Genomic DNA, 9,046 nt, shown 5'->3' on the forward strand with positions numbered 1-9,046 from the left:
AACATTGCTGAATTTTCTACCCTTCCAGTGTGCCTCCTAGAGCCCAATTTTTAAGGCTGCTGCTTGCACACTAATGAAGACGTGTGTTTAGTAGTGATTTTACTGTCCAATAGTTGAGATTCACTTACGCAGGCTTGCTTACACCTTCATTACAGTATGCAGTTCCCTTGATGGCGTGTGATGTCCGTCTGACCCCCGGCGACCCCCGGCCCTGACCCGCCAGCCTTGGCGGACCTTATGCCTGCATCTTACTCGCCTCCTGCTTCTCTGCGAGGGAATGCTGTGGTGGACATGTTCCAGGATGTTATTGTGCGCAGATAACGGCCCCGGGCCCCCACATCCTCTCCCTGGACAGGGAGGAGCCTCCACGTTCCCACACTGTTTGCCCGCGTCTGTGTATTCAAGGCCTGCGGTGCCCCTAGCCTTCGCATAGGCCCACCCACGCTGGCACAGTGGCAAGCACTCAGGTAAACACGCACTCGGAGGAGTAGAAGAGGAAACAGCCAGGGGTGGAGGGGAAAGACTTGGACTCTCCCTGGTCTGCCTGCCTGTACGTGACTGACTGCTCTGCACAAAACCACCCCTATTCAGACCCTCTGCCTCTCAATGGCCGCTTGGTCTCCCCCCGTCCCCAGAAGCTGCTTCCAGAAACTGTCACAAAGTCTGGCTCTTTGAGGTGAAGTGGCAGGAACGGCTCGGCCAAAACCAGCCCGCTTCCTCACAACCGGCTTCGTTTCACGCGTTTTTTATTTTCTTGGCTTGTTTGCTCAGGCCTGCTCTAGCCAGTTGGTGCTAGACCTGGGGTAAAAAGGCCCTGCAGCAGAGAGTAGGCCCATAGGGAAAAGAGCTGGACTCCTTGCACTTTTTTACCCTCTAGTTTCCCTGTTTTATGTTAATGGATGTGTGAAAGATGGGTGCGTTGTTGGGTTTTTATTTTTAGGTTTGGTTTTTCGTGGCTGGTGAAATAAAAAGGGGGCTCCCGCTCCCCTTTGCTCTCTACCACCCACTATAAGATGGATGAGGTCATTTTTGGACATAAGAAGGCCTAATGTGGGAGCGCTGCAACGTCTCCGTGTTTTCCGTGTGTGTGTGTAGCATTCCATTTCCCCCCCTCCAATCCCAGCAAAGCACCTTTTGTTTCTTCCAGCTAAAACCAGGGAACAATTATAAAAACAAAAATAATTGTTGGAAAGATCAAACTTGCAGCCCATCAAAGGGCTGCTTTTGATTGGATTCGGGCTTTGGGGTGAGGGGGATTTGACGGATCTTATTGCGGCCTAATTTGAACGGGCCCCGGCGTGTCTGCCTGCCTCTTTGTTTACATGGCTGAAATCTGAAACAAATGTGAATATGATACCCCTCTGTCCCCTGTATTGCTTCACACGGTGCCTCCGTGTGGGTGTGCGTGCGCGCGTGCCCACGTTCCCGTTTGTCTATCAAACTCCACAACACACACTTCCTCAGCAAAGCTTCATATGACAAGCCACTGACCGTCTTTCAGCCTGACGCCACACTATATGCAGTACAAGATGCCTGGAACTCTAAAACAATCTTATGTTGTCTAGACAGCCCGGGCAGGACAGCCATGTCCATGTGTCTGTCTGTAAACAGACTAGCCGTTCCTCAGTCCCCTGTGCTTTGCCTGGGCTGTGTGTTCCCACTCTTGCACGGGCTCTACCAGCAAGCCCACTTGCAAGATCATAATTGACGTAAGTGTCTACCGGTGTAAACAGGAAAGGGTGATGGCACAGCATGAAATATTACTCACTTCTGTTATCCCTAACAAAGGAGGATGAGGAGGTGGGGGTGTTGAGGCTGATTGTGCTACAGGAAGCATCGTGTCTGCTAGACTGGACTGGTTCACACACCTTATTGCCTACTCTAGAGACTATAGTCACAGTTGAGGGTTCAGCCGGCACTGTTAGTCAGCTAACCTTCCTCCCCAACGCTGCGCTTCCTCTATTCCGGGCATGGAAACTGTGTCTCTTCCTCCGATAGTCTCACTCGTCCGCGCCACATTTACATTTCCTTATTCTTTGTCCATTTGACTCCCCCGAATCCACCTCTTTCATTCTTCCCGCTATTTTTACCCCCCTGAGGCTTTCTCTGTTTACGCTCCAAAAATGACTTCCTTCCTTCCCTTTCCAGGCAGCCCGCTGGAGGCCTGGGGGAGGTGCGCGCGTAATTACGCCCTCGCCCCGCCCCCTCCTCCAGCACCACTGCCCCTCGGGCCTTCGCCTCGTCAACTGCCCGGATTTGTCCCGCTGTCTTATCGTTAAATCTAGATAACTGCTACAACCTTCTTCTCCAGGCTTTCACAAAACTGCTTCTTACCCCGTTTACTTATCCTTGAACAAAAAAGACAGTAAAAGGATATATGCACATTTTTTTCCAAAGTTTGACGAGTCATAAAATGTCGAAAAAAACAAACAAAAGAAAGAAAAACACAAACCTTCACCTCCCGTATGTTTCTGCAAGACGGGGGACACAAAAGACATGGAGGAGCTCTTGGTGAACTTGTTCCTCCCCCGCAATTGCTTGGGAGGCCACGGCAACATCTGCGAGGGGAGTCGCTGCACTTCCACCGTGACCGCCGCTTCAAAGCACATGGGGTCCCACCGCTCGAATAACGAGCTGATCTCATGCACGTTTACCAAAGATAAATCCGGTAAAACTATGAATAAGGCGTAGATATCACAAGACAGTTTAGATCATACTGGTATTGTGCAAATCGTTGAGTTTTAGCGACTGGTTTGTAGATCGTTTCCACTCCATCTACTGCCTAAAATGGAGTTTACATATTTCCAATTCCTTCTGTTTGACGCCATCTAGTGGTCGACTGCAGAAATTACTACAGGGGAAGTCATTTTGGCCTCTTTCATTCATAATAATCGAGCTGTAAATCCCAACAAGTTATAAACCATGAATAAAAATACAGACTAATAACGTGATCTGAGCTGTTCTGCACTAGCAGCAGATGCCAAGTATTTCTCTGTAGCACAAGAGAGTTTCAAAGTTTTAAGTACATTAGCTGTTTTTAAACTAATTACACACTGGATCTGAAACATCACAATTTTTGGTGTTAAAGAAAAGGTAAAGAAAACCAGAGATCACAACTATATATAATTTTGTAGGGGAATATTAAAAATCCCCCTTTCATATAATGCAGTATGAAATCTGCATTATTATACAATATTTTTACTCTTTCATACAAATTGCTGCTTTAAAAAAAGAAAATAGTGCATTCTTTTGGTACTCCAACTGAATTTCATTTTTGTTATTTTAACTATGTACTGAAGTATTTTCAACACGATTTGTCCTCACAGGGTTTCTTGTTCCACACCCAATACAGCACATAATTACTTTGTGAACTGCCCCGTGAAAAGTGTATAAAACTCATGTCTTTAATATCACACGTAGACCATGATGAAACTCACGGGCAGACACAGAGCATGAGGTTTAAACCTTAAAAAAAAAGAGATTACTAAGAACTCAGTAGCAGTAAGGGGTTAAATGCAGTGAGCGTGTGGAGGAGTGCTGGACTACAGCCTGCTGTTATGTGAGTGCCGAGGTACAGGCCATGTGCCTGATGTATAATTACACTGAGCGCTGCCCTCAGCTTGCACAGAGTGGGCGGAAATATGTGGTTTGACTGGTCCCATGGCAACAACCGGGTCAGAGAGGACATTTTTTGTTTAGGCCTTTTGATGGCACCAAAGAAAGCTGCTTTGAGCGTGGAGAAGCCAGCCATCCTGCATGATGTCACATGCAGGACTCCATTACACAAGAGGAATGGGTCGAGCAGTAACAGTAACCTTTTAAACTAAGTATAACCTTTCGATTCTCTTGTTTCTGTTGCGCATACTTGTTTTTGCTCAGTGCAGAGGGCTTTTGGACAGCTCTGGTGAGTTTTCCATGGGCTTTTTAGGAGTGTGTGTGCCTGAAACACACATGTTTGGACGCAAGCTCTCAATTTTTCGGTGTCTGTGCAATATCGGCACAGACCTCATCCATCGCAATCAGGAGCTTTGAATGTACAAAAACCTCTGTCGAGTTCAAAGGTTAGTTAAATAAACAAGTGACGGAAGGAGCGCCCAACTGAAGGAGGTGATCTGGAGGCTTTTCAATGTTTACAAAGTCTGTTTCAGCGAACAGGCAAACCCAAAGCAAGATTTTAGCTAAATATTTATTAGGGATAGACTGGTGTATATCTCACTGCAACACAGCAAGTCATAGTCAATAAAGAGCATGTATTTAATCTCCTAGATTGCCAATTCATCTTGCTCAGAATACCATTTAAGTGATGAAATTATAAATTTGGTTGCACATATATCTCTTCAGATTGTCAACAGAGTGGTAACTGCTGGTAAATAAACAAAGTGTGTGTGAGTGGGGATCAAGACAGGGATGTTGTCTTGACCACGCTGAAACGCTTTCCACAATTACAAGGTGCCACTCTCTTGGGCATGGGTGGTTCGGTTTGAATGCAAGTAAATTGCCCCAGATGCTCCTCTGTGTTTGTTTGGGGTGGTGTGGAAATTCAACTGGTCCTCGGTGCAAGGGTTCATGTACCGGAAAGGCCCAACTGGTGGATGAACGGAAGAAAAGCCTCGGCCTTGTTTACAGACGACTACCACCATCCACGCAAAAGATTTAACAGGCCGCTGCAGACACAAAACGTGCTTTACTCTCTAAAAATGGGCCAAACCACAAATGATGTGTAATGGTCCTAACAAAAAATCAGTTGACAGAAAGTTAACAAATAAACAAAAAAATGGACTCGAGATCCATGCCAGCGTTGGCTCATCACTGCTGTGAACCATTAGGAGAAGAATCTAGAACAGAGTCTTACTGTACACAAAGATAAAATCATGACAAGCTTGAAATGTTTGATATAAAGTGTCCGAGTATATGGAATTTTCCAATTATTTGCTTGTTGAGACCATATAAAGCTTAATAGCATACAATTTAGGATTTGTCCTTTTTTTTTTTCTAGAGTTACTATGTTGTTTACTAAAAATATTAGTATAGATTTTATAGAAAGTCCTTCTTTTGTGTGTTATGATTGGAGATGTAATGAGTAAAGTGCGTACACGTAGTGTGTCCACTTGTCTAGCAAAGCTTAGTGATTAGTGGAAGCACCAGTGACTTCTATGATGCGCGCTGGGGATGAGTATTGTGTAATGACGCAGCTGTGTGTCTTCCTGCGAACCTCAGTGTGAACGGGTTCTTTTAGCTCCTCTTCTGCACCTCCCATGGGGCCATGACCCCATCTCCATGCTGGCGTGGAGCTGCTCCGTGGCTGCGTGGTGGTGGTTGTGTGTGTGGGGGGAGTAATCACCACAGTAAACACACACGCACAGGCCCAAACGAGGTCCTAATCAGGCTGTAATCAGAGACCCCCTGCCTGCAGCACACGGCTGCTCAGCCAGGTGATTTATGACCCCAGGCATGAGAGAGGCGTGATCAGACGTTCAGGCCCAGCTTACACTCTAAAGCCAAGGTGTTCACAGGCGGAAGCTTCTCTCTCTCTTTTTATTTAATAACAACATATCGCAGGGCAACTAAATGAGGATATTTTTAGTCGTATTATGGAATTATCCGGGACACTGGTTCGTTTTGAAAGTGAAGCCTTGTGTATCTTAAACTCATAGTGCTCCGGGTCCTCTGTGGGTTGTGGCCGCAAACTGGACGAACTCAGTCTGTCCAATAGGGGGAGACAAACACTGGAGCGAACGCTTCCCCTGTCTCACATTATGGCAGTTTACAAATGCAAACACTGAATTCCTAGGAGCAAATCTTTAATCCCTGGATCGAACTGTTAAAATTATAGACACGTCCCTGTTGAAAAACTGAATCTGACTTGCATGACGAAGAGGTAATGCCGTCTTTCAGACTCGGAAAGGAAGAATAAAGAAAGAATAGGCTTTATGCTAAACCTGTTTAACACAAGAATCCAACCCAAAGTTCTACAGCCTCGACTGGAAAGAGGCTGGAGATGGGCAAGCCTGCGCTCCAAATGGGAGTGACAGAAGTTAGCGAGCTCCGTTTCATCCCGGACCTCTTTAATCTCTCGGTGACACGACGATGCGCGACAGGACTTTGCAACTTCTGCAAAGCAGGCCCTGCGCGATTAGGCGTTAAAGCGCAGCCGATCCCTTCCTCCTAACGGTTCTGAAGACGTGGCGAGCTTTCGGTTCGTTTCACGGCACCTTATCGATCTCGGCGTGATGTCGCAGGCTCTTGTCTGCTTGTTTATCAATACGCCTTTCATCACGCAGAGGAGCATTGGCACTTATTCCCCCGAACAACGAACGCGGTGACCCAATTATGCTTGGAGGCTCAATGCCACCTTGGCACACGCGTCTTCTCTTCCGGAGTGTGAAGGCTTAGATAACTCCCCTTAAACTCTACATTTCGGAAGTCCCGTTTAAATAAACTAAACACGATAAAGAACATTAAGATTCCTTGTGTCTGTACAGGTATGTTCAAAGGAAACGCTTTCTTTGCCGCCTGCGGTGATGATGGCGATGACCACGGCCATTTCCCTGCAAGTAGGAAAGGTGATTTGCGATAATGGCTCCTTCAGATAGAGACCTCTACTCTAACTCGTTTGGAAAACATATGCAGTAGGAGAGGCTTTGTTAGGAATTCTATACACTTTCCGGCTTTCATGGGATTGCGCCTCTTTAAATCTAACGCATCAGGTTTGATTTTTTTTTATGTCTCTCTGGATGCGCGATAGAGAGATTGGAGAAACATCCGCTTGACACTGCCAGCCAATCTGCACCTATGTACAATTTGCTCGAGCGAGCCATGTTCCCATGCATCATAGCTTTCAGAAAGCTAACAAGTCCCTGTCTGCGAAGGCCACCGGAATTAATCCCAAAACATCAGAGCACTATGTGCAGAGAAGTCGCTTGAGACGATGTGCCCTGCAATCCTGTTTAAAGGGGAGTCTGGGAGGATTAAAGGGTGTTTCTCCCGTTTTTATCTCGTGTTTGAGCACTTGATCACAGAGGCATGCCCTAATCCAAACGTCGATGCGGCCCCATCAGTGCGGCGGCTCGAAGCCGACGGACGGCGACGAGCCTCCGGTCCGCGCGGGGCTGCTCGCACTGCCGCTCGCAAAGCCCAGGGGCTGCTTGCTTTGATAGTTCACGCCCGGCCTCTAATCTGATCAAATTCGCCTTCACCCTTTGCTTTGGCGTGTTTTTCAACAGAACGGCGATGAAAGGCTCTGTGAAGTACGCCTCTTTTTTTGAAGATTAGGATGAGAAGAGAGGACATGACTTAGGTTTTGTTTTTGTAAATTTGTCAAAGATGACTTGTCGTGCAAGACAGATATGGCGTGGAGGATTAGAAAGTTTGATTCGAGGATACATGTGACATGATTTATGGTTACCCTCAGGTTTGGTTTCAGATCTGATCCGGCACAGAAGACTTGTTTGAGAACAGTGTTTAAAACGAGGTGGTGCAAGGGTTTGTCAGTAAACCTCAACCAGAAGGGCAACGTGAGTTCAGGCACTGAACAATATGTTGTGTAGACTTGAAAAAGAAAGCCAATCTGCGAGTTTAACAAATTCCAGCAGCAAAGCGGAACTCGTGAGCCAGCAGCAGCGAGCTCGGTTTCCCAGCGGCTAATGCTCAACATGGCAAGCGTGAGAATATCTGTTTGATGAAGAGCAGACCCTGGTAATCCGTCCCTGTGGGAGTGGAAAAGGTGTTTCTAATGGCCGTCTGTGGTTTGAACCTCGGGGATCGGATCTGCAGCGGGCTGCATGGGTATGGTGAGGGGAGCTGGGAAGGATGATCCCTGCACACACAGGCTTTGGATGGCGATAACGTGCACGTATCTGCTAGTGGATGTCTCTGTGCTGGAGAAGAATTGTAGTGTGCTATAGAGCAGGGCGCTACATGTGTCTGTGGGGGCGATTCAGAGGTTTGCCCATCGCACTGGAACTGATCATTCTCTTGGTTGCGTAACCAAGTGAACGTGCTCTGTTCTCTCCAAGCGTCGGAGGGCCTCTCGTTTCCCGGCCGACCCCTCTACCAAACATAAAAGGAGAAGCACGATCCTCTCTCTGGATTCTTGAGCTAATTGCTCTCATATACACAAAGGCTGCTTCGGGCTGGCCTGCGGAGACGGAGGTTGTCTTCAGAGTTCATTACCTGGGCGGAGCCGGCTGACTGGTGCGGTCTGGTGGGGCCACAGGGGCACAAGCGCCATGGCGACTGGCCAGGTCAGGGAAAAGGTCGGCCTTGTTTAGTCTGCATGCTCCCTCGCCGGGGAGGAGACTCCAGCTCTCTGCCGCCAAACGGCCTGCTTTTACATCCAGGACTGTAAGCCTGTGGAGTTCTGGGAAATCTGGAACTCTGGCTCATGTATATCAACTGTTCACTTACAAATGGGCAGACACACACATGCACACACACACACACACACACACACACACCACACAGTCTTGTGTTGTTACCTTTCTGTGGCTTTTCTGTCTATGTATTTCTTGCACCTAATAGCTGCTGTGCCTCCACATAACTCTCACCTCAGTAAACAAAAGAAATCTTAATACTAAGAGTAACACCAAATACTAATAACACTAAGAGTAACACACTACAGTCATTCAGGCTTTTATCTAACAATCACCTCAAGTTGAGATGGTTCCTTTTGAGCTGTTTGTGATGCACAGATGTTCAAGATGTGCAATTGTGCATTGGTATTTTTCATGGCCTCGAAAATGCACCTAACTGAGACATGACCTATTTAAAAAATAATTAAGTGGTAGATTACTGAGAGAATTTTCCCCCCTACTTCTTTGATGTATAAATATCATTATAGATATCACTAATCTGTATTACAGGTTTATTTGATTAAAACCATAGATTAAGGAAAACAATCTCGCATCTTGTTAAATGTGTGCCAGGAGACGACACACACGAGGCAAAACGATTAAAACATTCTGTATGTGACACTGCGATGTTTCAGGTAGTTCACTTTTAGACTCTGATGCCCAATTTAAAACGCTTTGCAGAGTGTTTTTACCTT

General features: G+C 46.7%; 1 long non-coding RNA gene across 1 annotated transcript in view; it reads right to left on the reverse strand.

The window, feature by feature from the left end:
• Positions 1-5,933, reverse strand: part of LOC113572770 (uncharacterized) — a 7,339-nt gene extending 1,406 nt beyond the window's left edge. The window contains exons 1-2 of the long non-coding RNA XR_003410153.3: positions 2,453-5,933; positions 129-280 (exon numbers count right to left, since the gene is read on the reverse strand). This is a non-coding gene — a long non-coding RNA (uncharacterized LOC113572770). The remainder of the gene's footprint in view (positions 1-128; positions 281-2,452) is intronic.
• Positions 5,934-9,046: the final 3,113 nt, after the last annotated feature.

This window comes from Electrophorus electricus, chromosome 12 (assembly GCF_041902795.1).
Source record: "Electrophorus electricus isolate QZ-2024a chromosome 12, ASM4190279v1, whole genome shotgun sequence".
Classification (NCBI taxonomy): Eukaryota; Metazoa; Chordata; class Actinopteri; order Gymnotiformes; family Gymnotidae; genus Electrophorus; species Electrophorus electricus.